The sequence below is a fragment of the Sphaerodactylus townsendi genome, linkage group LG02, assembly GCF_021028975.2.
Source record: "Sphaerodactylus townsendi isolate TG3544 linkage group LG02, MPM_Stown_v2.3, whole genome shotgun sequence".
Lineage (NCBI taxonomy): Eukaryota > Metazoa > Chordata > Lepidosauria > Squamata > Sphaerodactylidae > Sphaerodactylus > Sphaerodactylus townsendi.
Window position 1 is genome coordinate 59,345,365 of NC_059426.1, and position 24,166 is coordinate 59,369,530.

A 24,166-nucleotide genomic window follows, 5' to 3' on the forward strand; every position below is an offset into this window, starting at 1 on the left:
TCATTCTTCATTCTTCTAAGGAAATGGCATGCATAGATAAGTCAAGAGGTGTCTCTAATCCTGCATTTTTTCACATAATTGCGCAGATAATACAGTTCTAGAATATATTTTTTCCTGCTATTGTTGAACACATCATGGCCACTATTCTTGCTGCAGTTGTTGTGTTCGTATCACTGGCAAGCTTTCCCCCCCAGCTGATAGGAACATCTAAAACCTCCTCTGCAGAACTACACTCCAATGGGGCAGTGTATATTTTTCTGTGACTACCACAAGCAGATAGTGGAGAATAGTTACAATGCACTGCCGTTTTAAGAACCGTTTCCTTTTGGGGATGCATGCTCCTGTTTTTCAGCACTGAGTGCTTGAACATTTTGGTTTTCTCTCAGGCCCTCAAGAGGTAAACAGGTATGTTGTCTGTTTTATGGTAGCACAAAGAATGCAATAAGGCAACTGTTCAGGGCACTCCAGTGAATGTTTGCCTGCCCAACTAGAAGGAATTCATGACTCTGGGCTGCCACAATGTTTTTGGCTGGCTAGCTATGCTTGTGAACACAACCCACTCCATAGTATTTTCCACAACGTTATGGGACATTTCATTTGTTCAGAGATGACTCCTCTTCTGGTGGCAAACCTGTTGTGCTGTCCTGTCTGCACTTTAGCAATTCTTGTTTCCTTATTGTACTCCAATTTGGTTTTTATTAATGCAGAATTTCAGCAAATGTATCATACTATTACAGAAGTTTCTCACATTGCTCTGGGAAAGCATGTAAAAACCTTAAATTTGCAGATTTGCCGGTAAACCCAGACATGAAGAAAGCTAGAATTTAAGGGTTACACTTGATTAATTGAACAACTGTGGTTTTTAAAACTAGACTGCATAACCTTGGTAGACCACTTCACTCTAATGGGAGATTTGTGATTAGTTCATTGTATGTGCATAGAGATAAAATATATGATGTATTTTAGACTTTTTCACACTGGAATTGCAATTCAGAATGAAACATGAGATTTTACACATTTAAGCTGTTGCTGCTATAACCATTTTGAGTCCATAATGGCAGTTTGAAATATTTGTTTAACTTGGTGAGATCATTTCCCAGAAAACAAGAAGGCTATTAATAATCATAGCATCCCCCCACCCCTCCTTTCAGAACCAATTTACAAAACAAGAGTCTGGACAATGTTTTCACTGGAAGCTTTTGCTTATACTACTTTAAAAAGGGTTTATTTGCCATTGTCAAGCAAATGTTTTGCAAAATATTTTAGAATTGATGAGTTGCTAACTCGTACACAAGGAAATGTTATTAGAAATACTGGCTGTATTGCATTCAAATGTGAATACTTTAGCTATTTATTTATTTAGCAGTTATTGAGATTTTATATTTTTTTCAACAAATTGGTCCACAAAGGAAGATATCTAAAAAAGCTATACAGTTATGTCAAGGTATCCAAAAGAGATCTGTAGTCTAATTATATACAAGTTTACTCAGAAGTAACTCCCACTATCTAAAAAAATGCATAGGATTGTATCCTTTGTCTAAAATGGTAGAGTTTTATCACACAATCAGTCAAACAGTAAAATATTTTAATTTTACCCTTTATACAAAGATCCGGCAGCTGGCACTCCCTGCCCGAAATACTTTCCAGTTGCCAGTCTCATTTCCTTTTCTCTTTCTTCTTTTGCCACAAAGATTTTGTGTCGTCACGGACTGGAGGGTAAGGAATAGATGTGATGTTAGAATGGCAGCTGCAATGTTGGTGTTAGGGGACTTGCTAGTAGGCACCAGTGGAAGTTGACTAGGCACCACTGTCTCTTCAAAAGGGCCAAAACAACCAAGTTGCCGGTTTAAATCTTGATTCACACATGTAGAATAATAAAATAAAAACAAAATGGCACAGCCCTGAGACTGTACCACTTGAGATTGGAGATAGTGGAGTCCAGTTTTAAATATTCCTTTGCAGAGACACTCAGGTAGCATAGAGAGGAGATTGTTTTGCTGATTTTCCATTTGCAGGGAGTTCGGGACAGAGGTGGTCATTTCAAAAGGTGGTTCTGTTCTTGACCATCATTTTAAATTACAGTCTATTTTACAGTCCATTTTATCACCTCATTCTCATGTATGTGTACGGTTGCCAGCTCCAGGTTGAGAAATACCTGGAGATTTTGAGGAGGGTGGGATTTGAAGAGAAGAGGAACTTCACTGGAGCATAATACCATAGTGTCCACCTTCCAAAACAGCCTTTTTCTCCAGGTACATTGATCTTTGTCACCTGAAGGTCAGTTGTCCCAGGAGATCTCCAGCTGCCACTTGGAGGTTGTGAACCAGGCTCAAGGCTTTATCAGTGCTCTCGTAGAACCTATTTTCAGTGCCAATAGCTCAATTCTCTTCCAAATGTTAAGAAATGTGGGAGGCAGTCCTACTGCAGGAGAGAACTTGTCACTGCCGTTTGCCTCCTTTTCAAACTATCTGGCTGCATGTGGGCTCCAGTAAGGAGTGGAGCCTTCATATAATTGAAATAAAATTACAAAGGTTTCTATATAAAGCGTTCATAAAGGATGAAGTGCAGGGTGAAACACAGTGGGTGCTTCCACCCACTACTTTTCTGTTTAAACATGGCTCTTTCTAGCTTTCTTATGATGTTGGGAGAGGTAACAAAACATTAAAGCTGCAATTTCCCCTAAACCAATGACTAAACATTAAATCAATCTGAATTCAGTTCTGGATGCTCTTCACCCTACGTCTATTTCCTGCACTCAGTTTCCCCATGACTACTTGAACAGAGGAGCCCAGAGGACCTCCTCCTTTGGCAGTTGCTTTGCCAAGGATGTGGACACGCTGCCCTTCCTCCCAATTACGAAGGTGTGGCTATTTTGTGAGCTCTCCCTTACATGAACATATTTCTCCTACTAATATCAGTGAGGAAGGCCAAAACTTCCCAGGTAATGAAAATTCCTGACAGGGAAAACAAAAAGAAAAACAAACTTATCTACTCTCCCTATGGCAAAAACTTAAATGTTTAAACGCACCCTACCATGGTTCCTCCCCTGGTTAAAAAAAACCCAAAAAACAAAAAATGAGAAGAGTGTGATTTTTAGCCCCCGAAGCCAATCAGGCATTGCACACAATCAAAGCACAGGCACGCCAACCACCATTGTCGGAAGTTACCTCCTTCAGGCTGCTATACACGGTTCAGACCACTCATGAATATGAATACTACCATGCAGCAGACTAATGCTGGCCAACGCATGCGCAGAGCGAGGGCTGAGCTCATCGTCTCGGCAACGCTTTGAAGACCGCGGTTCTTGCCACCTTTCATGGAATCTGATTCCGGCAACCGCGAAGATGTTCTGTTGGGTCTGGTCTTTGATTAGACCTCTTGGATGATTTCTCTTCATGCACGCGTTGACCCATGCTGCGTGCCGTATTTGAAAATTGAAAAAAAAATCAATTTTTTGCACCGCATGTGCCCATCGAAGGGTATAGCTTCGTCATGTGACCCAAAGATAGTTTCCTGTGAGACCTTATTGAACTCCCGCGAAGTGTGCGGGGTTGTGTACTGTACGTTTTTGGAGTCGGAAGTGAATACTGAAGTAAAACTTGACACATATTTCTCAAAATAGAGGCTTTGTGCGTGTAATTTTGAGCTCTTACGGACAGTATTGTTTTTGCGTGTTTTAAACAGATGTTTTGTTGAGGGTGCGGGGTTCTTGTGCATTGCCTTGAGCTCCTTAGAGAAAGGGCTGGAGTAAAATTCGACTGTGTGCGTGAGGATATGTAACATGTTTTTCTTTGAAGTCAAATTTGTGGGTTATAGAACGTATTTTTATACAAAATATTTTAATGGGTCTTCAGCACTTGACATTTAGTTGATTAACTTTCTGAGGGGTATTTCATTTTTTTAATCTAGCAAATTGTGCAGGAACTAGATTTTGTAACTAGAAAAAAAGTTAATGTAGATGAACATGTTATTGTTTAGAATATTACCAAATTAGCTACACATCCTTTTTTGGGAATATAAAATGGGAAGAGTGTTATATTGACTGCCTAGCAGCTGCACTTGTGCTTTTGCTATGTACTATTTCAAACAATATTTTGATAGATTGATTTTTTTGGGTGCTCTAATTTTTTTCTAATTCATTGGCAATCAATATTATTTTTAAGTTATCCAATGATTGAGGGAAAACAGCCTTGTGAGTCCCATTCTGATTGTAAATAAGTAGTACTGAATACATATTCAATCCATTACTTGTGAAAGATGCATCATGTATCTAGTGTGTATGAATGTAAATATGTACATATAATCCCAGTATATATTAAAGGTATCCCTTACCTTCCATTTGCCCATCTCAGCAACCATCTTGTCAGAAGCTAAATACTGTTGAATGATTGTTGTAATTATTCCATAATAAGCTATTCAGGAATAGTCTATTTAACGTTCTTCATTTGTTGTTGCATCAGTTTTGCGTTCAGTTGTAAAAATTGATCATTCTCTTTGCATTAGAGAGAGTCAGAGAAATGAGTTGCTCAAGAATAACTGCAGTTTTAAAAAAATCCTGAGCACAAATTAAATTAATATATAACTGAAACTTACATCAAGATAAAAAAAATTATTGATTGTGATCAGAAGTTGGTACAGAACACTGCAACTTGGCTCTAATGAGGTTCTAGGTGGAACATATAGCATACACCTGTTGTGCATACCCTTCATTGGTTTCCAGTCAGATATTGGGTTCAATTCAAGGTTCTGGTTGTCACCTACAAAGCTTCTCATGGACCCTGGACCCACATATCTTCAGAACTGACTTCTAGGTTCTTCTTCAGCATCTTTGTTCACATGAGCAAAACTTTCTGTAGAGATCACTACTGCAAATTCACATACATTCTCTGTGGTGGCTCCCACTTTGTGAAATGACCTCCCTGAGGAAGTTAGGAAGGCTCTCACATTTACATCATTCTGTTGAGAGTAAAAAGCAAAACTGCTCTAGAGGGCATTTTAAAAGATTGATTAGAACTGTAGCAGAATAGAACAGCTCAGGTTTCATGTATAAGGGATACATTTAGTCTATTACAAAGGGGTTTTTTGCATGTTACCTTTTTACTGCAATGCCTTCCACATTTGGTACCCAGTTTATTGTAATTTTCTTTTTGTACACATTGTTGTCTAATTCTGTAACCCTAGCCCTAGAGTACTGTTAATTTGAGATCTCTGTGTGTGTTTGTTTTATATCATGTAATTTGTCTTGAGTTTCAGCAAGAAATATGGGTTATAAATGAATCAAATAAATAAAAGTTTTTGAAGATTGATGGCATCCTTTTTGAAAATGTGAAAATATCTGAACTCAAAATATGGTTATATTCATTGAACAATACATGTTACAGGGTGTGCTTCAAACAACTCAGAAAAAGTTAACATAAGTCACAGTCAGCAGGCTGCCAAGAATCAGTAACCATGTCTGCCATAGTGATTGCTTGTGTGATCTGGCATGTTCTTGAGGAAATAATCCAGCTCTGTATTTGTAGCAGCACCTTACAAGTGCAATATTTGACTGGAAGCATCCTTCACTGATTATCATAGGTATCACCTCTTTTTCCTGACAAGCTACTGAAATATAGACTAATTTTGACTGCGCTCATCAATGGCTTGTTGTATAGCTATGGAGTCTAAGAATGGAAAGAACACTTTTATATCTTCGTTTTCTTAGGGATAGTCATGCTAATGATGATATCTGTGCATAGAAACAGGTGTACAACACAGTTCTCCCTCAAATAATGTGTGATCCATAACTAATTTTGCTCTAAATTATTTCCTATCTTTAATTACCCCAGAATGGATTATTTTGTTGGATCAATTGCTTCTTAAATAGTTATTTCCTATTCTTAATTACTTCCTGCCCTTTAATTCGTTACCTTAGAATGGACTGCTTGCTGAAGTACGTGGTAAATTATTTCCTATACTTCCAAAATGATTTTTATTCATAAGTGAATAATTTCCTAAATCAATTATTTCCTATCTTAATTATTTCACAATAGATTACTTCCTAAATCATTTCCTAAATTGGCCATATACTTCACTTATCAATAGCTGCTTGACTCATAAAAGTCACACTAGTAGAAAAATTGAGCGCTGTAACAGACTGACAAAAGTCTAGAAAACAGGAGCCAGGAACACTTGGTAGCCGATGTTCCTAGAGAGGTGTAACAGTTGACCGCTCTACACCAGGAACTCTTTGGCTTGGAAGAAACATGGCTCCTTGAACTTTTTAAAGTTGCCGAATTCACGTGCAAGCTAACACTCATTCTAACTGACGCGTCCAAGGATTTCAGATACGGCTAAACATGTGATTTAACTCTTATATTTGCCCAGTTTTTATTTTTTTAAATGAACAACTGTTGGCGCTTTCTTACAAACCGGCGCACTCAAGTTCACTGGAAAGCCTGCAAATGCCTAAGAGCTTCTGGAAAAGGCTGAGCTATGAAGCGCATGCTCATTATCCGTACCCCATCTGTAGTTTACTGCGCTTGCGCCTTACCGGTTCTCTCCCCTAGTACAGTGGGAACTAGAGGCGCGTGCGCATTGGAGGTTCCATTCTTATCAAGCCCGAGCTGCGGCTTTATTAGCAACACTGGGGCGGAGAAGAGCATCAGCCATGCATTGCACCAGTAGAAATAACAACGGCAGCAGCGGCGGTAGCAAGAATTAAGCACATCCGCCGCTCCCGCTCGTCTGAATGCCTCTTTTAGGACGTGCAGGAGTCCAAATTCCTTTGCGCCTACCTCAAGTGTTAAGCCCGCTACCAGGTATTCACACACCCCTCCTTGCTCTGTCATGTTGCATGGGCTCTCTGCATAAATAGGGGGAGGGGTGGGGGCCTGGAGGGGGAGGGGAAAGCTGCAAAGAGGATGCTTGGATGGGCTGGGGAAGGGAGCATTCTTTGGAGGGATCTGTGAGCTTCAGGGCTGGGTGAATGGCTAACGGTGTTGAGGATAAGGGGATCATATTTGGGTGAAAGGATTTGCTGAGGTGGGTGGTGCAAGCCGTTTCCTTCTGGCTCCTGGCTCCCCCGCCCCCTGTATTTATAAAAAGGTTGCTCGCTGGTTCTCTTCCACATGCATGGTAGGAGTAGATCTCGAAGCACAATGAACGAACATGATGCAGAAACTCTTGAAGAAAGTGATCTGCCTGAGGGGATTCTCCTGTTCTAGCCCCCATCAGCTTGCTCATTGCGATGATTTATAGTCGAACAAAGCAAATGCATAAAAGCGAATGCAGCCGGGGAGAGTGGGCTGGGTTACTTGCAAGGCTTCTGTCAATTTGTGCATGCGTTCAAAATCTAAACTTAAGACAGTACGGAAAGACATCCCAGGTAGATGCAGTTTTTGTTTAATCTCTGCCTCTCCCTGTGAGCTTAGCATGGCTGTGTGTGCTGCCATACAAAAGAAGATACATTGATACAAAAGTAGATACATTGATTAATTCGGCCTTACCTGCGGCTTTTCAAAATTAACTAATGTTTGTCATTGCCTTTATGAGTTATCTGTGTATACATCTAGACGACATGTGAGTAAATAAGGTCATGCAGTAATCAGGATAAGTATCTTCATTTAAAAAGCAAATAATATAATCCGTTGGATTTAGGGTCAGTCCTATGAATCTCATGTTCAAAACTAAGGCATTTTTAATTACATGGTTGTTGATGGGATTGAAGTGCAGCAGGATGTCTTGTTAACACTCTTGATTTGTGGAAAGGTTGTTGGGAGTCCTTTCCTATTGGACTTGGAAACTGATAGGAAATTATACTACTGACCTGCTTTTCCAAATGATTGTTTTAGATACTATTTGTTATGTATTTGTTGTGAAAGATCCAGTTATCTTTCACAAAGGCAGCCCTTTTGTTGCAGGGAAGCTGTCTTTACCCAGTACTCAAGCATCCACGATTCTCTATTATATTCATTAATAGCTGAACTCCACCCGTAAACTTCTCCTTCCCCTGTACCACATAATCTATGCAGCATTTATATCTTTATTCAGTTGTGTTTAAGGAATCTTTGATCTAGCAGTAAGTATATGATAGTTGGGATATATGTGGCTTTATGCTGGGATTCTGTTAGACATGTTACAATTGTGCATTATTCTTGCACAGTTGGCAGGCTAATCTGAATGTGGTAGAAAATGTGACTAAAGTGTTTGTAACATAAATAGCTAGGTGCGTATTTCTTCAAATTGAGAGGTAAATTGTAGAAGGAAGGGGGGATGAAAGGGGGAAGAGAGAATGTGATGATTGGTTGACACTGAAGAGTGATTGTGGAGAGTCTGTTAAATTGAGAGAGTGTCAGATTGTGTGTAAAACTTAGCAGAGTCTGTGTTGGAGACTGACAGGGAGTCCGTTTGAGCTGAACTGAGTCAGAGTGTGTAGAAACATTGAAAGAGAGAAAAAGAGTCAAATCCTAATAGTGTCTCAGTGATGTAAAGAAGTGAGAGAGTAGATTGATGTGAAGTGAAAGTCACGTCAGCAGAAATTATCTGTTTGTTTTATTTATTGTAAATTATTTTTTGAAACCTTTAAGCTACAGAACATATATAAATAAAGTTTTAACTTGTTGAAAGAAACCTGGAATCTCACACTGGTAATTTCCTCAGGACATCCTTCGAATCCGCTTTAAAGCTTGAACACATTTTCAGGGAAAAATATAAAGGCATCTGCAATTAAATTCCTGGTGGCAGTGAAATATATAGAGAGAATGAAGGGAATAAGTAAACATGATTTTGCACCTGTTATATTTATTTGTAAAGAAATAAACCTGGGAATCTACATGTTGATGGGATTTTTGCTCTGCTATGAAAGCTTGCTGGATGACCTTGGGCCAATCACTCACATCTTGAACTATCTCACAGGGGTGTAGTGAAGATAAATGGAGCAGAGGAGAATGATAAAAGCTGATTTGGTCTCCATTGGGGAGAAAGGTGGGATATAAAATAAATAAAATCAACGTGTTATAGATAAAAATGCTTTTTGATATTATGAATAAATAGGCTCTCAGACATAACTAGGGTTGAATGTTGTAACTCCTCTTGTAAAAATTTTCAATTAAAAAATCTTTTAAGAGGCTGAGTACTTCCCTGAAGTGCCACTCAGGTGACAAAAGCAAGAAATATTAATTCCTATAATATCCTGCCATTTTAGTGTAATATTGTTTTTCAAGGTGCTATTTTTTTAATGCTCTGTTTTTCTCTCTGCAGTGGATCCCCCTCCCCCCAAAAAATAGTGACTTAATTTTCTGGCTACTAGGCTAGTCTCCTCTCCACAGCTAATCTTTCTTACTTCTGGACATGCGGACTGTATAGCACACTTGTTGTTGTGTCAGGATGTGCTGAACTATCTTCCAGTAGGGGCATAAACAACTTTAGGCCCATATCACCTCTTTGACTTGTTTGCAGCCCCCAGGAGAATAAAAAAAAAACTATTGTTTGTGGTACGCAGTCAAAAGACTTAGCTTCTGTGTTGTGTTGCTCCTTCTAAATACAGATGTGCAAGTTAAATTAGTGTTAGTTTTCCTGGCACAGGCACTCAGCTAATACTTCATCTCATCTGCATCCGAGATTCTCTGTCAGCTTACTGGGTGCCTGAAAGTTTTCTGTGCTAGTGCTGTCTATTGCTGAGCTCAGCAAGGAGGAAGAAGAGAGTAGAGTTTTGGATTTATATCCCCCCTTTCTCTCCTGTAGGAGACTCAAAGGGGCTTACAATCTCCTTGCCCTTCCCCCCTCACAACAAACACCCTGTGAGGTAGGTGGGGCTGAGAGAGCTCCGGAAAGCTGTGACTAGCCTAAGGTCACCCAGCTGGCGTGTGTGGGAGTGTACAGGCTAATCTGAATTCCCCAGATAAGCCTCCACAGCTCAGGTGGCAGAGCGGGGAATCAAACCCGGTTCCTCCAGATTAGATACACGAGCTCTTAACCTCCTATGCCACTGCTGCTCATAAAGAGAGATAAAGTGTGTGTGTGTGTGAGAGAGAGAGAGGTAGCTGTGGAAAAAAGTAAATGGACAATTCAGAAAACTTTGCTGTATTGTGGTGGGGTCTTGTTAATATTGTTTAACTGTTAAAGCTTGACTGTGTTTTGGAGAGACATATCGTATATACTCGTGTATACGTTGACCCGCATATAAGTTGAGGCACCGAATTTTACCACAGAAAACTGGGAAAACTGGGAAAAGTTATTGACTTGTGTGTAAGTCGAGGGTGGGAAATGCATCAGCTACTGGTAAATTTCAAAAATAAATATAGATACCAATTGAGGCATCAGTAGGTTAAATGTTTTTGAATATTTATTTCAAAGAAAAACAGTAAACTAGCTCTGTAAGTGGAAAAGACGGTCAACAAAAACAATATGGTCTCAACAATAACTTTAAAAGTACAAAATTCTTAGCTCAACCAGCAACCAAGCTAAAACACAAGTGATTCCGGCCGTGAAAGCCTTCGACAATACATAAAACACAAGAGTTAAAATCCTTCAAAACTGGATTTTTGGTCAGGGGAGGAATGTTTATGTTAGCAGTACCAACATTTCAGAGTATCTTTAGGAGACCCTCCTGATGATACCACCCAGGTTTGGTGAAGTTTGGTTCAGGGGGTCCAAAGTTATGGCTCCCATTGGAAAAAATGGGGGATGGGGCACCCCTTTTGGGGGTCCATAACTTTGGACCCACTAAACCAAACATCACCAAACCTGGCTTGTATCAGCAAGAGATTATCCTGATGATACCACCCAGGTTTGGTGAAGTTTGGTTCAAGGGGTCCAAAGTTATGGACCCTCAAATTGGACCCCATCTACTATTAGTTCCCATTGGAAACAATGGGGAATAGAGCACCCCCTTTGGCAGTCCATAACTTTGGACCCCCTGAACCAAACTTTTCCAAACTTGGGTGGTATCATCAGGAGAGTCTCTTGAAAAAATCCCTGAAATTTTGGTGCCTAAAAACTGCACCCCTGGCGGCCGACAAAGTAAAAACCCTAAAATATTTTTTTAAATACACCTGACGCGTTTATAAGTCGAGGGGGGCTTTTTCAGCACAAAAATGTGCTGAAAAATTCGACTTACATGCAAGTATATATGGTAGATAGGATAAGGACAAAAAGAAACTGGTGAGACTGAGTAATATAATTAGTCCTTGGATTAATTGTTATTTGAGTTTAGTCCTATCCTTTAAATCTCATTTTGAGGATGGAAGGGGAAGTAACTGGGAGTTGGAGGTACCTGGGAATCTGTGGCAGGAAGGGAATCTAGTTGCCCACATCAGCTGACTTTTACAAGTAGTTTCTGAAGGAGTACTTGGATAGGCAGATATCAGCTAGGGATGTTTTTCTCTATTATATGAAAAGCTTCATTAGCTGGTTTTTACAGATTGAGCTGCTCTTAAAGGTTTCCAAGCAGAAAAAGTTGAGGTTTTTCCCTCCCCCTAGAACACTTAGCATCCTGAGGGGGCAGTGGGAAAAGTGTTCAGGAAGTTCTGTGGAGACACAGAGAGGAAAAATGGTCGAGTAATAGAGGATATTAATGAATAGGGGGCAAGGAGAATTAAGAGAAAGCGTTATGAGAAAGAGAAAACTGAAAGATGAAAGTGCAGGAAGGAACATTACATAGGATATGCATACTATGAGGTACAGGGAAGATCTGTCGGGGAGTAATAAAGGGAGGGTAAACACAGAGCAGGCATATGCAGAGCTCTGATAGTATGGAGAGGGAAACATATACTGCTGTGATCAAAGAGAAAAAGAAGTTCACAGCATTAACAAAAAATTTATCAGCAAATTTAACCCATTCTCTGATAACATTGTTCTCACTATATATTTTTTAAAAATTAACTCTTGAGTCAAAAATGTGAGCGGCCTTTGGAGTGAGTTGCCTATTTACCTTCTTTATATTCCACCTTTCTTCTCAGTGGGCACCCATACTTTTGCTATAAAGATGGTTTGGTTTTTGGTGTTGACTCGTGAGTCTTAAAATACAGCATGGATTAACTTGCCTAGTGTGTGACCATATTTTGGGACATATTAAGGTTGATTAGTTCTCATTATTGACATATCTGGATCTTAAGCAAGTCTAAATGGCTTAAAGCGAGTTTGCTTCCAAGGAAATGTGTTTAGAATTTCACTTTTCATTTTGAAAAGCTAGTATGACAAAATCCTTCCTTTTCTGCCCACTTCTAAAATGCTGGTGCATCATTGACAACTGTGTAGAACCAGCAAGTGTGTGTTAATACATTAATACCTTTCAGTGAATTTGTACACATTGCCCTAGAACGGACAATAATTCTGCCACAAACTACCAGTCAGGAAATAGCATGCCTCTTCTGACTCTATGGCAGGTAGATAGAGACACCCTGCAGACCCACATTGATGTGGACACATATTCCCTCAATGTCAGGGTGCAAGTGGCTGTCATAGTTCTACATATGGTACTCATGCAAGGTCTACTGTTCCCTCCTTCACTTAGAAAGGGACCCCACGTGGTAGTTGGAACCTGCCTGAGCAGCCAACAATTTATCCAGTCACACAGAGGAAGTTGCAGCAGAAGTGTGTCTGCATGCTCGGTCTTCTCCATGAATTTATGATCCTTCAGTAGATACCATGAGTGTTTGGTCAACAGTAATGCAGATCAGAGTAGGCTGACCCAGACTGCAACGATGCTTCCTTTATCCTCCATCTGCAGGGGAGTGGGCAACACCAGCACAGCATTGTCCTGACAGCAATGGTTCTGGAGTGCTAAAATATTTCCAGTATGAGCTTCCCCCCCTGCCCCAGCACCACTGTACACTTAGCAACTATTGCAGGGGTTAGGATAGTTGAGGCAAACTATTGAGGGGTACAACAAGGCAGAGGAATATGGTTTGCAGGAGTCCCAAGCTGGAGCTGGGACTGGCCCCCTTTTCTTCCATGTGTGAGGTGCATTGTCTTTGTTCCCCTCTTGGGGGAGCAGAGCCTCCCTTTCGGTATCTGTCATGATGTATAGTATGGGTAAGGGTTCTGAGCAGAGCACTATTAAATAGATGCAATAAGGCTTGTTCTCTCTCTTGGGTGTCCATGCTCAGTGGACCTAGATGAGCCAAGTGCCTTTTCCTGTGGACTTTCCATCACTAAACCACCTCCCATCATGTATAGTCTGTGTGTAACATGAGACCCAAGTGATGTAGACCCATCTTACATACAGCCATCGTTGCATTTGAGTTTTTAAAACTTCTGTGAGCATTCTTGAAATGTTTGAAAGACACGTTAAGCTTTTCAGTGAATGTTGCTCTAAGAAGCCCTGTGGTTCTAGTGGTAAGTTGCAATACAGTGAAAGCTCTCCTCACAACCTGAGTTCAATCCCAACAGAAGTCAGTTTCACGTATCTGACTCAAGGTTGACTCGGCTTTCATCCTTCTGAAGTCAGAAAAATGAGTACCCAGTTTGCTGGGAGTGAAGTGTAGACAACTGGGGAAGGCAATGGCAAAACACCCTGTAAACAAAGTCTACCTAGTAAATGTTGTGATGTGACATCATCCCGTGGGTCACTAATGACCGTTCAATGATGCTCTGGCATCAGGGATATGGCTAGGGCATATAGAGCTTAGGGCATGCCTGTGTTACTGCCTAATGTTATGTCATCTCTGGCATTGCACCGGTGTGGTTCTAGTAGGACTTGCTGCCAATTTCTTTGGGATATATCATCATAAAGCTTATTTGTCCTCCTGAGCCTTAGGAGAAAAGATTTAGGATTGCACTGCAGATTATTTGCAATTATGGGGAAGTTTGCTTGTGGAGTCATCAGTGAGGCTGGTGGGAATGTATTCCAGCTTTTCAGAATGTATGTTATTATTAGTGTATTATCAGTGTAATTAGTGTTGTTAAACTGTACTTTCCCACTGTATCATTCTGTACTTGTGCCATAGATATGGAGAGGCTGGGAACTGTGGTCACAGAAGAAAATTAATTTAGGTTTATGAGAACCTACAAGGTGTCTGTGCAGTGTGATCCTATGATCCTAAGTCTCTTTGTAGCCAGTGAGGTTTACTTCTAGGTAAGTGTGTGATGGGTTGCATGCTTTGTTATATCTTCAGATTTATTGTGGTATATAAATGATTGTGGATTACAAGCTACTTTTTCAGGTGTGCTGTAGTCTGTGAAAGTTTATGCCATTGTAAATCTGTTGGCCTTCAAGGTACTACAGTTTTGTAGGCGTTTGTATGGTTGACACCCTGTGATTAGGACTTGAGGAGTCTTCCCTCCTCTTTAAGTATCCCAAGAGAATTGCTGCTTCAGCCATTCCAATCCACAATTAATATTTTATTTTCTGTTTGGCTGTAGAAAAGTATCATTTGCTTCTAGTCATCTTGGATTACTTTCAGTAATCCCTAGTGAATAGTCGAACAACCTACTCTTCTAGGTAGAGCAGTGGTCTTCAACCACCGGTTGATACTCAGGTGGATTGCATGCAGCGTCCCACCTGGTGGATCATGGACCTGCTAAAGCTGCCATTTTTTGCTGCTGTTTGGGAGAACCAGGGTGCTAGCATGCATGTTTAGAGAGCAAGGGTACCTCACCTTTTGTTTCTGTCTGCATGGGCAATCAAAGAAGCAGCTTGGTGGTGAGGCAAGGTCATGCAGCAGTGGAGAACATCCTTCTTGGGTCTGACTCTTGGCTTATTTTTAAAATATTATGTACATTCCACCTTTTTCCCTGAGACTCAACTTGGAATACATGCTATAAGTCAATGAAATTGGAGGATGGGATATCCATTAAGCAGTGTAATAGGATTGGGGGTGGAAAGTACCATGCTGCAGCTGACTCATGGTATCCCCATAGAATTAGGATGAGGAAGAAATCTTGAACAAGGCTAAAACAAAACATTAGTATTAGCATGGCATATTAAAGAATGCAGAAATTACATTACAGGACAATAAAGCAACAGGTAGTATGTACTATACGTAGTAGTACAGTTCACATTTTTTTGCCTTTATTAAAGCATTTGTCTTGAATCTTTGTATTATCATAAATCCTTTGTTTAAAAAAGCCTTCCTGAATAATTTACTTTTGCACAGTTTGATCAATGGCAGGAAAGTTGGAACCTTCCTGACCTCATAAGACTGGCAGTTTCATACACTGGGCATCACAACAGAGAATGCACTTGTTCAGGTAGTTACCTATTTTCAGGGTGGTGAATGTATGAAGCCCTGATCACAAGAGTAAAACTGTTGTAACAGGACATAGGGGGAATAGGCAGCACCATCAATCAGGGCCACAAAGGGCTTTACATGAGATAGCCAGTATCTTGAATTGAGTCTGGTAACAAATGGACAACCAATGATGTAATTACAGAATGGGGCTACTATACATGCTTTTTCTAGCTCAGGGGTCTGCAACCTGAGGCTCTTCAGATGTTCATGAACTACAAATCCCATCAGCCCCTGCCAGATGGCCAATTGGCCATGCTGGCAGGGGCTGATGGAAATTATAGTCCATGAACATCTGAAGAGCCGCAGATTGCAGACCCCTGACCTAGCTCTTGATGATAACTAAGCTATGACATTCTGGGTCAACAGGAGCCTCTGAATTTGACTTTGAGACTTATGTAGAATATATTTTAGTAATATAGTCTCAATGTTATCGTGGCATGGATCCAAGTGACCAGATTGGCTGAGTCAAGGATAGGAGCTCTCCTCAAGGCTAAAGCTCCTAGAAAGCAAGTTTTGTGCAGCAACATTAACTTGCTTCTCTAGAAGTAATGTTGGATCAAGTATAACCCCTATGCTCTTGACCAAATAAGTGAGGTCAGTTGGTTCCAATGAAGGTGAGAAGCACAATGTCCATTAAGATCTTTGCCTACCCAACCAGCATTTCATTTGTCTTGTCAGGATTTAATTTCAATTTATTCATTCTTCGCCATTTAACTATAGAGTACAAGCAGAGGCTCAAGATTTCTATCACATTTCAAGGAGATTTGGGTAAAAAGATATTAAGTTGGGTATTGTCAGTATATTGATGATAGCCAGATCCCCAAAATACACATGATTTATTTTCAGGGCTTTCTGGTTTTACATAAAGATTGAATAGAAGGCCGGGGGGGGGGGGGGGGGATAGGACTCTGCCCTATGGAACCGCACAGATCTGGTCTCACACTGATGACCACTGGTTTCTGATGGCAACTCTTCAAGTCCAGCCTGTGAGGAATGATTTCAACCAGTCCAAAGCACACCCCTGGTACTGATTTCTGTCTCCAAATGCCTCCAAAAGATGTCTTGGTCTACTGTGTCTAAGGCTGCATATAAGTCTAGTAGGAGTAACAAAGAAGTATGGTAGAGGTAATCAACCAAAGCCACAAGAGCTGTCTTTGTCCCATAATCTGGTCTGAATCCAGACTAAAATGGATCAAATGACACATTTCCTAATGTTTGGCAGCATTTCCTGTACCCAGTATCCTCTGTCTTCTGGTCACAGTTGTGGCCTTGAGCCTGGTAAGGTCATAACTTGGTCTCCTCTTCCTGTCACAGTTCACTGGGTGCTGGTGCTGGAAAGGCTAAAGACCACTGAGCTTCAAGGAACTAGACCTCTCTGTGTGAGAATTGCTCTTGTCATAGGACTTAAATTGGTTGTGAAGGAGGTGGCAGATAGTTTTAGTACGGGCAGCTTTACCAACATCGGACCTTGTCAGTTAGCCAAAGTATATTTACATCACTCAAATGTATCGGCAGAGGCATAGGGCAAGTGGAATTTGAAAGGCAAAATAAGGATCTTGGGTTCCTGTTTTGCCCTTAGTTCTGTCTCTGATCTTGCTTTCATGATTCATGAGCCCACAAGGAGAAGGGTGGCATAAACGTTTAATAAATTAAAAAATTCAGCATTTCTGATGGTCTCCAGCAGTTCCTATATGTGAGGTGACAGAGGCATATGTGTGAGGGACAAGCAAAAGATTGAATGTTGACTGCATGACATTCCACACAGAGTAATTGCTTGGAATATTTTCTTGTAAACTGAATTGCAGCTTTCTCAATATCTGACTTGATAGTGGACACGTTTCTATTCCCATGAGTACAGTGCAAGTTCTCACTGTGTTACCAGTACAGTTTGAGAAGTCCAAGGTGTTTTGCTGTGATGCATGCTATCACACCATTTTACTCTTTGCTGCAGTTAATACAGTTTAGCTACTGTCTTTGGTTCTTACAGCTACTAATATAGATGAGGCACACACCTCCTTTCTGTCAGTGGCCATAAGCATGCATAAGGGGGTCCAAAATTTTAGCTCTTTTTGTTACCACTTGACGAAGTGGTTACAGTGTGCTAAGCAGCGACTAACTTGAATAATTAATCTGCAGTCTTGACTATGCATCCTTGATCGTTCTCAGAATGTATTGTTAAATTTGAAATGCAGTCATTATGAAAAATCAGTTGTGTGACTTCGTGACAAAGCTAGTTCACTTATTAGGCTGCCAAGCAGCTTCGTGCAGGGCAAAACTAATTCATCAGGCATTTTACATATAAATTTGGTATCATATGCTGATAGGATATTGGCTGATCCCCCCCCCCCCCCGGCTTCTCTCCATGTCATTTGTTGCTGTGCTGCATTTCCAAGGAAGCACACGTCTGAAAGCTAAGATGCTGCGGAGGGAGAAAAATTATCTAGTTCCTGCTGCAAGCAGCACTGATCGATCCATCACCTCCTCCCCATATAGAATCTCTCTCCCTCCACTTCAAGTTGCCCCCTCTGCTTGCCCACATGCTGCCCTCCAGAATAATTGTGTTGGTTATATGAAATAATGGGATTTGTAGGGTCTGCTGACTTGAAGGTGTTCTATACTGAGTCAGATTGTTGTTCAATTAAGGTTAGGATTGGCTGTTCTGACTGTTAGCAACTTTCATGGGGATGAAACAGAAGGCCCCTACATTTTCTGACCCTTTTAACTGGTGTTTCTGGGATCTTCTGCTGGCAAAAAATATATATACTTTACCGCTGAAGGCCTTTTCCTGTTCATGCATTCAAGCCCCTCACAAAGGGTACTGTTGGCAGGGTCAGCCCATATTGACCATAGAATAAAATTTCCAAATTTGAGCATGCACAAAAAAGATATGTGTGTGGGAACTTTAGACTTATCTTGGATTAGATAGGTACTGAGTTATGGGGAAAGAGAGAATATGTGTGTATCGGATCTTCTTCAGAAATAAAGGACTTTTCTGTCTACGTATCTCCCCTTTTATAACCATTAAATCATATTGATTTAAGTGGGAAGCAAGATGGCCAGAATCAGTTGCTGTTGGGAGATTTCTGAGCTGTGGTGTCTGTGGTGGTCTGGTAGCTTTTATTCCTAAATATTTCCAACTGATAAAAATGATCCGATACAAAACTGAAATGTAGATCTAAAATGGTAAATGCTTAAGTATATTTAAAATGACTTCATATTATACCTAAAACTTGCCAGATGGATAACAGCAAGGAGAGATTTCAGCAGCAGGGTGCCACTACAGAAAGACCCTACCCCACACTGCCCAGTCGGATAGAGACTTAGGCTAAATGTCTAAATCCATTTTGTTCCTTTTTGCACTTGTTCAGGCTGCCATTATATTTTGGATAAAGCAGTAAATTAAAAAAAAATTATCTGTTGCAGGCAAGTAAGTTCAGTCTAAATTAATGTAACTTCCAAGAAAATTGATTTTGGATTGGGGTGTAATATTCATGCCTGCTCTGTAGCCTATTCAAATCGTGCTTGTGTTTAAAAGAAAGATTTAATGCATAAGCATTTTATGCAGCATGTGTTAAACTATAAAGACCAAATAAACACATTTCACTCTCCACCCAGTAATATGCTTGAATATATTGGAAACAAAATTAAGATCGTGATAAGGAGAAACTGATCAGAAGCAATCAGGCAATCTTTATTACAGTCACAGACCAGCATAAGGTAAATCATCAGAAACAGCCACTCATATGTTGAAATCTGTTGAATTTGGGTGCAGTAAATCACTTGTTCAAATATATTTTAAAAATATTTTTGAGGGTCTTCTCATCCCCTCTTCATTCATCCTCGTGAAGAATAAAGCCTGGGTTTTTTCCCTTCTGTTCAGTGTTCCAGTCAGGTTCTCGTGTTTCATCTATCACACTGGTATCTAAGGGTCTGCTTGGTTGCTTAGCAGCTTTATGGTGTTTGGGGTATTGTCTGCCTATCAGATTAATATGTGAACAGCCTGCAAAGTCATCCTTTAAACCTCTTAAACTAACTGTTTACGATTCAGTCATTGCCCAGTAGAAATCTCAGGAGATTATGTAGAAATTTGCTAGTTCTCATGATTTTACATGAAGTTAGATACTTTGTCATAGGTTTTGGGACCTCGGAGTTTGTCACACAGCCTTTCTAGTAGCATAGCCGAGTCTTTGCTAGGTTTATTACCCTGAATTGTAATTGGTCGGCTTGCTTATCTGCTTTTGGCAAAGGGGAAAATGAAAAGAGGCTTACTGGGGCAATGCTTGAGCTCCTTTAAGTCCTGGGAAGGCATGTGGGAAGGCATGTTGATAACTGTGTCAGAAGGGCAAAGGGGTATCTTTATCCTTATGGTTTGTTCAAGCAGGGCTCTGAGACAGCACATTCTGCTTGGCATTCTTGCTTCACTAAGCTCAGATTAGGATATCATTAGCATTACAGCGTGGCTTACTTGCTTGGTATTGTTTTATTTAGGTATTTGTACCCCACTTTTCTCCACAGCGAAGTCGCAGTGTGAATTACAGCATCTTCTCTGTTTTGCCCTTGCAACAGCCAACTTGTGAAGTAAGATTGGCTGAGAGTGGCTTGCCCAAGTAGCAGTTCTCTTTTGAGTTCTCAGCATGAAGTATCTTGTATTCTTTGCTTTTCTCCCCTTCCCAATTGCAGCACAGCTAAATTCAAATGAGATTAGATATCCAACTCATTCTTGGGATTTAAGCTCTGTGGGCAGTGCATTTCAGTCACTGACTGGCTGGATGTCATAGCTATGTTGCCAGATTCTGGTTGCTAGCGGTAGATGGATGCTAAGCATCATATCACCCAAAAGTCACGTAACTTGTATTTCTATATCTGAAACTCCACAGTTAAATTTGGACAACACTGAATTTCTGCTAGGTGCAGCATCATAGGGTTAATGACTTTCTCTTTGGTGTGGTGCTAGTTCACCATCCTTTATTTGATACATACTATAGATTTGAATGTTGTTTTCTGTTTCTCCCAGTGTATCTTCTGTCTGCATAAAATAACGCTATTTTAAAAAGGAAAAAAGAAGCAAGGCAGTGCCTGGTTATGTTTGGCAACAGAGTCTAATTTCAATCCACCTCTTTATGTAAAAAAAATCTCACCCCAAACAGTTTCTGGCAAGAACTATGTGTTGAAGTTGCACTTTGTCATTGTATCTGCTTACCTCAGCAGCTGAGATTAGTTGTGTTGCACAGCAAGTGTGAGAGTGTGTGTCAGTTGCAACTCAGAGACTTCCACCGGCACTTTAGGTAATAAGTTGCCACCTTAATCAACTATTGGATTTATTTTTTTAAATAGTAGTTGTAGGTTTGCATCAGGATGGTAAGTCTCTTGTTAAGTTCACTTTGTTTCCACTGACTCTTTCATTCAATTTTATTTTATTGTAAAGAAGTACAGAAATCTTACTTGCAAATGCAGCCCTTGTTTTCTGCTTATGCTAATAGAGGCTATGGTTACTGAATGGCTATATAAATTTATGCTGCACATCTGTGCGATTCCATGGTTGAAATGTAAGTTTTCTGTCTGTCCTTCTCTTTAGAAGGTGGTAATGAAAAGGTATTGTTTGGCCCTTTTCTTTGTGCTCATTCGTACTGGAAGTAGTTAGATGTCAGATACACCTTACAGATTCTACACTTGATCTTAGCCAAAAGGCCGAGAAGCAATTACTAAATTGGTGTTAATCACAAACAAGTAACAAGTGCAGAGCTGGTGTAAATAAATACTACACATGGGAGTACATCACTGTGAGGAACTCTTGCAAAGGATTTTCTCCACCCCCACAAAGACTAACTTTTGCAAAAATTGCCATATACGTGTTACATTGTTAAAAGCTGTGTGCCACACAAGTACTTAGTTTGAAATACTGTATTATAGCCTCCAAGAATTAGCATGTCCAAAGATGGTTGTGACATCAGAGAAAACAAAAATACCTATAGAAAAAAACAATAAAATACCTTTGTTGGCTTGGAATGCTGTATCATCCAGTTTTTAGAAAGCCACAAATCTGTCCTGGCGAATTTGCTGTTTCCAGAGAATGAAGCATTTGGAAGAAGCTTCCCCTGAAACTGCTGACTTGGTAAGAAAAAAAGAAGTGAAAGCAGCCGTCAAGATGCTAATACATTTTTGGATCCCTGTGAGGTTCTGTCTTATTCAAGTCTATTTTAGTTGTTGTTTAAGTGCCTGAATAATAGCGGCATTTCTGCATAATTAAAGTGGACCATCTTCTGTTGAAAACATGAGACGCATAACCTATTTATTAAAAATGGGAATGCCTTTGTCACAAGACGCCATTTGAAAATTAGGTCTGTTGAAAATCTTCACATAGCTTAAATACATATCTCTATACATCATTCACTAAGCGATGGAATGTTGCAATGACTCACTTTCCACCAGCCGGCGCACAGGACTCACTTGTGGAAGTGAGTCCTGTTCATGGACCAGTATCCTAGGATCAGATGATCATCAATAGGTAAATAGGAAGCAGGGGTGGGGTGGGGGCAGGTAAAACAGCAGTAGAGCCGACTGCTGGGGAAAATGCTTGCTTACCCCTTTCCTAGAGTCAGTTGGATTTTCCTCTGCAATGAGTTATTAGCAGTAAATATATATTGACTTGGAGGCACCAAAGCAATTCTGTGGTCCAAAGGATTTCTTCTAAATGGTGACTTCCTTGCCTCCTGCAGTACTAAAAAAATGACTTCTGAAATACAGGTATTTTGGGGTGTATGTGTGTTTTGGGTTACAGCAGGAGGGGAAAGGCAAGAAAGTCATGGGAGAAAGTATTTCTGCTCATGGAATTGCTCTGGTGTAGTTCTCTCCCCCCCCCCCCCAGATTTGATATAATTTACCATACTCAGTGATGCTGTAATAACCACATGGTTTGTATAGTAATGAAAAACACTAACAGTTGTACAGTAGATATTCCCCGCTGAGTTCGTTCTCTTGCTTGTTCATAGATGTGACTGTATATTTTTCTTGAAAGCTCATAATGATTCCGAAACCGTTACTCCAAGATTGAACCTAAAACAGGGGAAATTAGCTAAAAAGGGTTTCAGAAAGGAATAATGCAAGAACTTGTAGTCTATGTATATTGGGATGGATCTCAGTATGGGTATCCCAAAATTTATGAAGAGAAAGTTATTGTGATGGTAACTTTATTAGTTGAAAAAGATATACTAAGCATCTGAAAGTGGTTCCCTAAGTAGTTGTATGTGCACACACATCAGAGAATGGGGGGAAAGAATGAGGGAAAGGATAGGGGAGGAAAAGTGGTTAATAGTACCTAAACTGAAGTGGGTAAGGAGCGGAGAACTGTGAAGAGTTCATGCAGCACAAATTTCCCACACCTAGGAATGGCCCAAGAAATAAAGTTTGAATTTAATTGGGCACTTTGAAGGTAACTATTCCCAAAATTCAGAAGGAAGAGTGGAAATGACACCTGACATCCCAAGATGATGGGAATCTTTAGCATACTGACAAAGAACTAGAGGATAGAAGTAAAGGTAAATATCCACTTCATAGCACCTGCTGGGTGGATCTACTTGAATGATAGCTGCGGTGAAGGTGATACTTTCCCCAACAATTGGAAATTGCCCATTCCGATGTAAACATCACTTGAAGCAGGGTATATGATCCTGTGATACATGTTTTGAAGCTTGGAAATATGCAATTTCTGAAACTTATGCCAAAAAAATGCCCATAGCACCTTTAGGTTTTCCAAAGTGGGGTGCCTTCGAAAGAACTAAGAAGAGACCTGGAGTCAGAATTGAGGGTGTCTTAACTGAGAAGAGGACAGGGGCCTTACAGAAAGAGAATGTCTTTGGGTAGGGACAAGCTATGCCTTTCATTTTTGGATTCACAAGACATGGGCCCTTTCCGCACAGCGGAAAGGGCGCCTCTCCACCGGCAGAAATTATGCTGGTGGAGAGGAGGGGGCTGTTCACACAGGAGCGTGCTAGTGGCCCCCGCAGAGGCTGGCACAGAAGAGCCGCCTCTTCTGCATCCCGCCCACTCACCTTGTCCTCCAGTGTCAGTCTGGAGGGCTGCAAGGACCCGCCCATGCTGCTCTCCAACCTCCAGGGGTTAGAGGGCAGCGTGGGCGGGTCTCAGCAGCCCTCCAGACTGGTGCTGGAGGACGAGGTGAGTGGGGGGGAAGGGAAAGCGGCGTCTTCGGAGTGGTGCTGTTCGCACTGCGCCGATGCGATGGCGGTGCTTTCCAAAAACCTCCCTCGGGAAGGGAGGTGGAAAGCGGCGCCTTCGCGCTGCTCGGGGCTGCACAGGATGGCACTGCTGCATTGCAGCAGCTGCGCCTGTGAGAACAGCACCCCAGGGACCGGTGTTTTTCCGTCCCTGGGCCGCTGTTTTTGGCCCCGTGCGGAAAGGGCCTTGGTTTTATACTGCTGTGAACTTCTCTGAGCCCACTGCGGTGAGGATGAGCAGGATAAAAATCAAATAAATGTATAAAACCCCACCCTCGCTCATTTTTATTTTTTGCTAGATTAATTTAATAGGTATGACATGATTAGCGGTACTCCGGTATTCTTTCTTTTCTGAAAAGGTTACTCCTTCTCCAAAGGACATTTTTGAGAAGTGCATGAGAAGAGCTATAACTGGTCAAAAAAAGCCTTTCCACTGGATGTTCCATCCCTAAGTTGTGACTAATAAAATAATTCAAAGTAATTATTACTATAACAAGAAGGGCCATGACTCAGTCATGAAGCCTGGCAAATGCTTGACATGCAGAAAGTCCCAAGTTCAATTGCTGGTGTCTCCAGTTAAAAAAGGTCAGTAAGTGGTGTGTAAAACCACTACCTGAGACCCTAGCATGTCACTGAATAGATCACACTGACCTTTATGGACTAGTGCATAGGTGTCAAACTCAGGCCCTCCAGGTGTTCATGGACGACGATTCCCATCAGCCC

General features: G+C 40.8%; 1 protein-coding gene and 1 pseudogene across 15 annotated transcripts in view; one reads left to right on the forward strand and one right to left on the reverse strand.

Moving 5' to 3' along the window:
• Window positions 1-6,573: 6,573 nt before the first annotated feature.
• Window positions 6,574-24,166, forward strand: part of CLASP1 (cytoplasmic linker associated protein 1) — a 230,265-nt gene continuing 212,672 nt past the window's right edge. For 6 of the 15 annotated variants that reach the window (XM_048485919.1, XM_048485918.1, XM_048485916.1 and 3 more), the window contains exon 1: window positions 6,575-6,800. The gene's annotated coding sequence lies outside the window, so the exon portion shown is untranslated. Of the gene's footprint in view, window positions 6,801-24,166 lie in introns of all 15 variants that reach the window. The other 9 variants (XM_048485923.1, XM_048485921.1, XM_048485925.1 and 6 more) reach the window with 3 other exon arrangements.
• LOC125427596 lies at window positions 20,800-20,912 on the reverse strand (annotated as a pseudogene).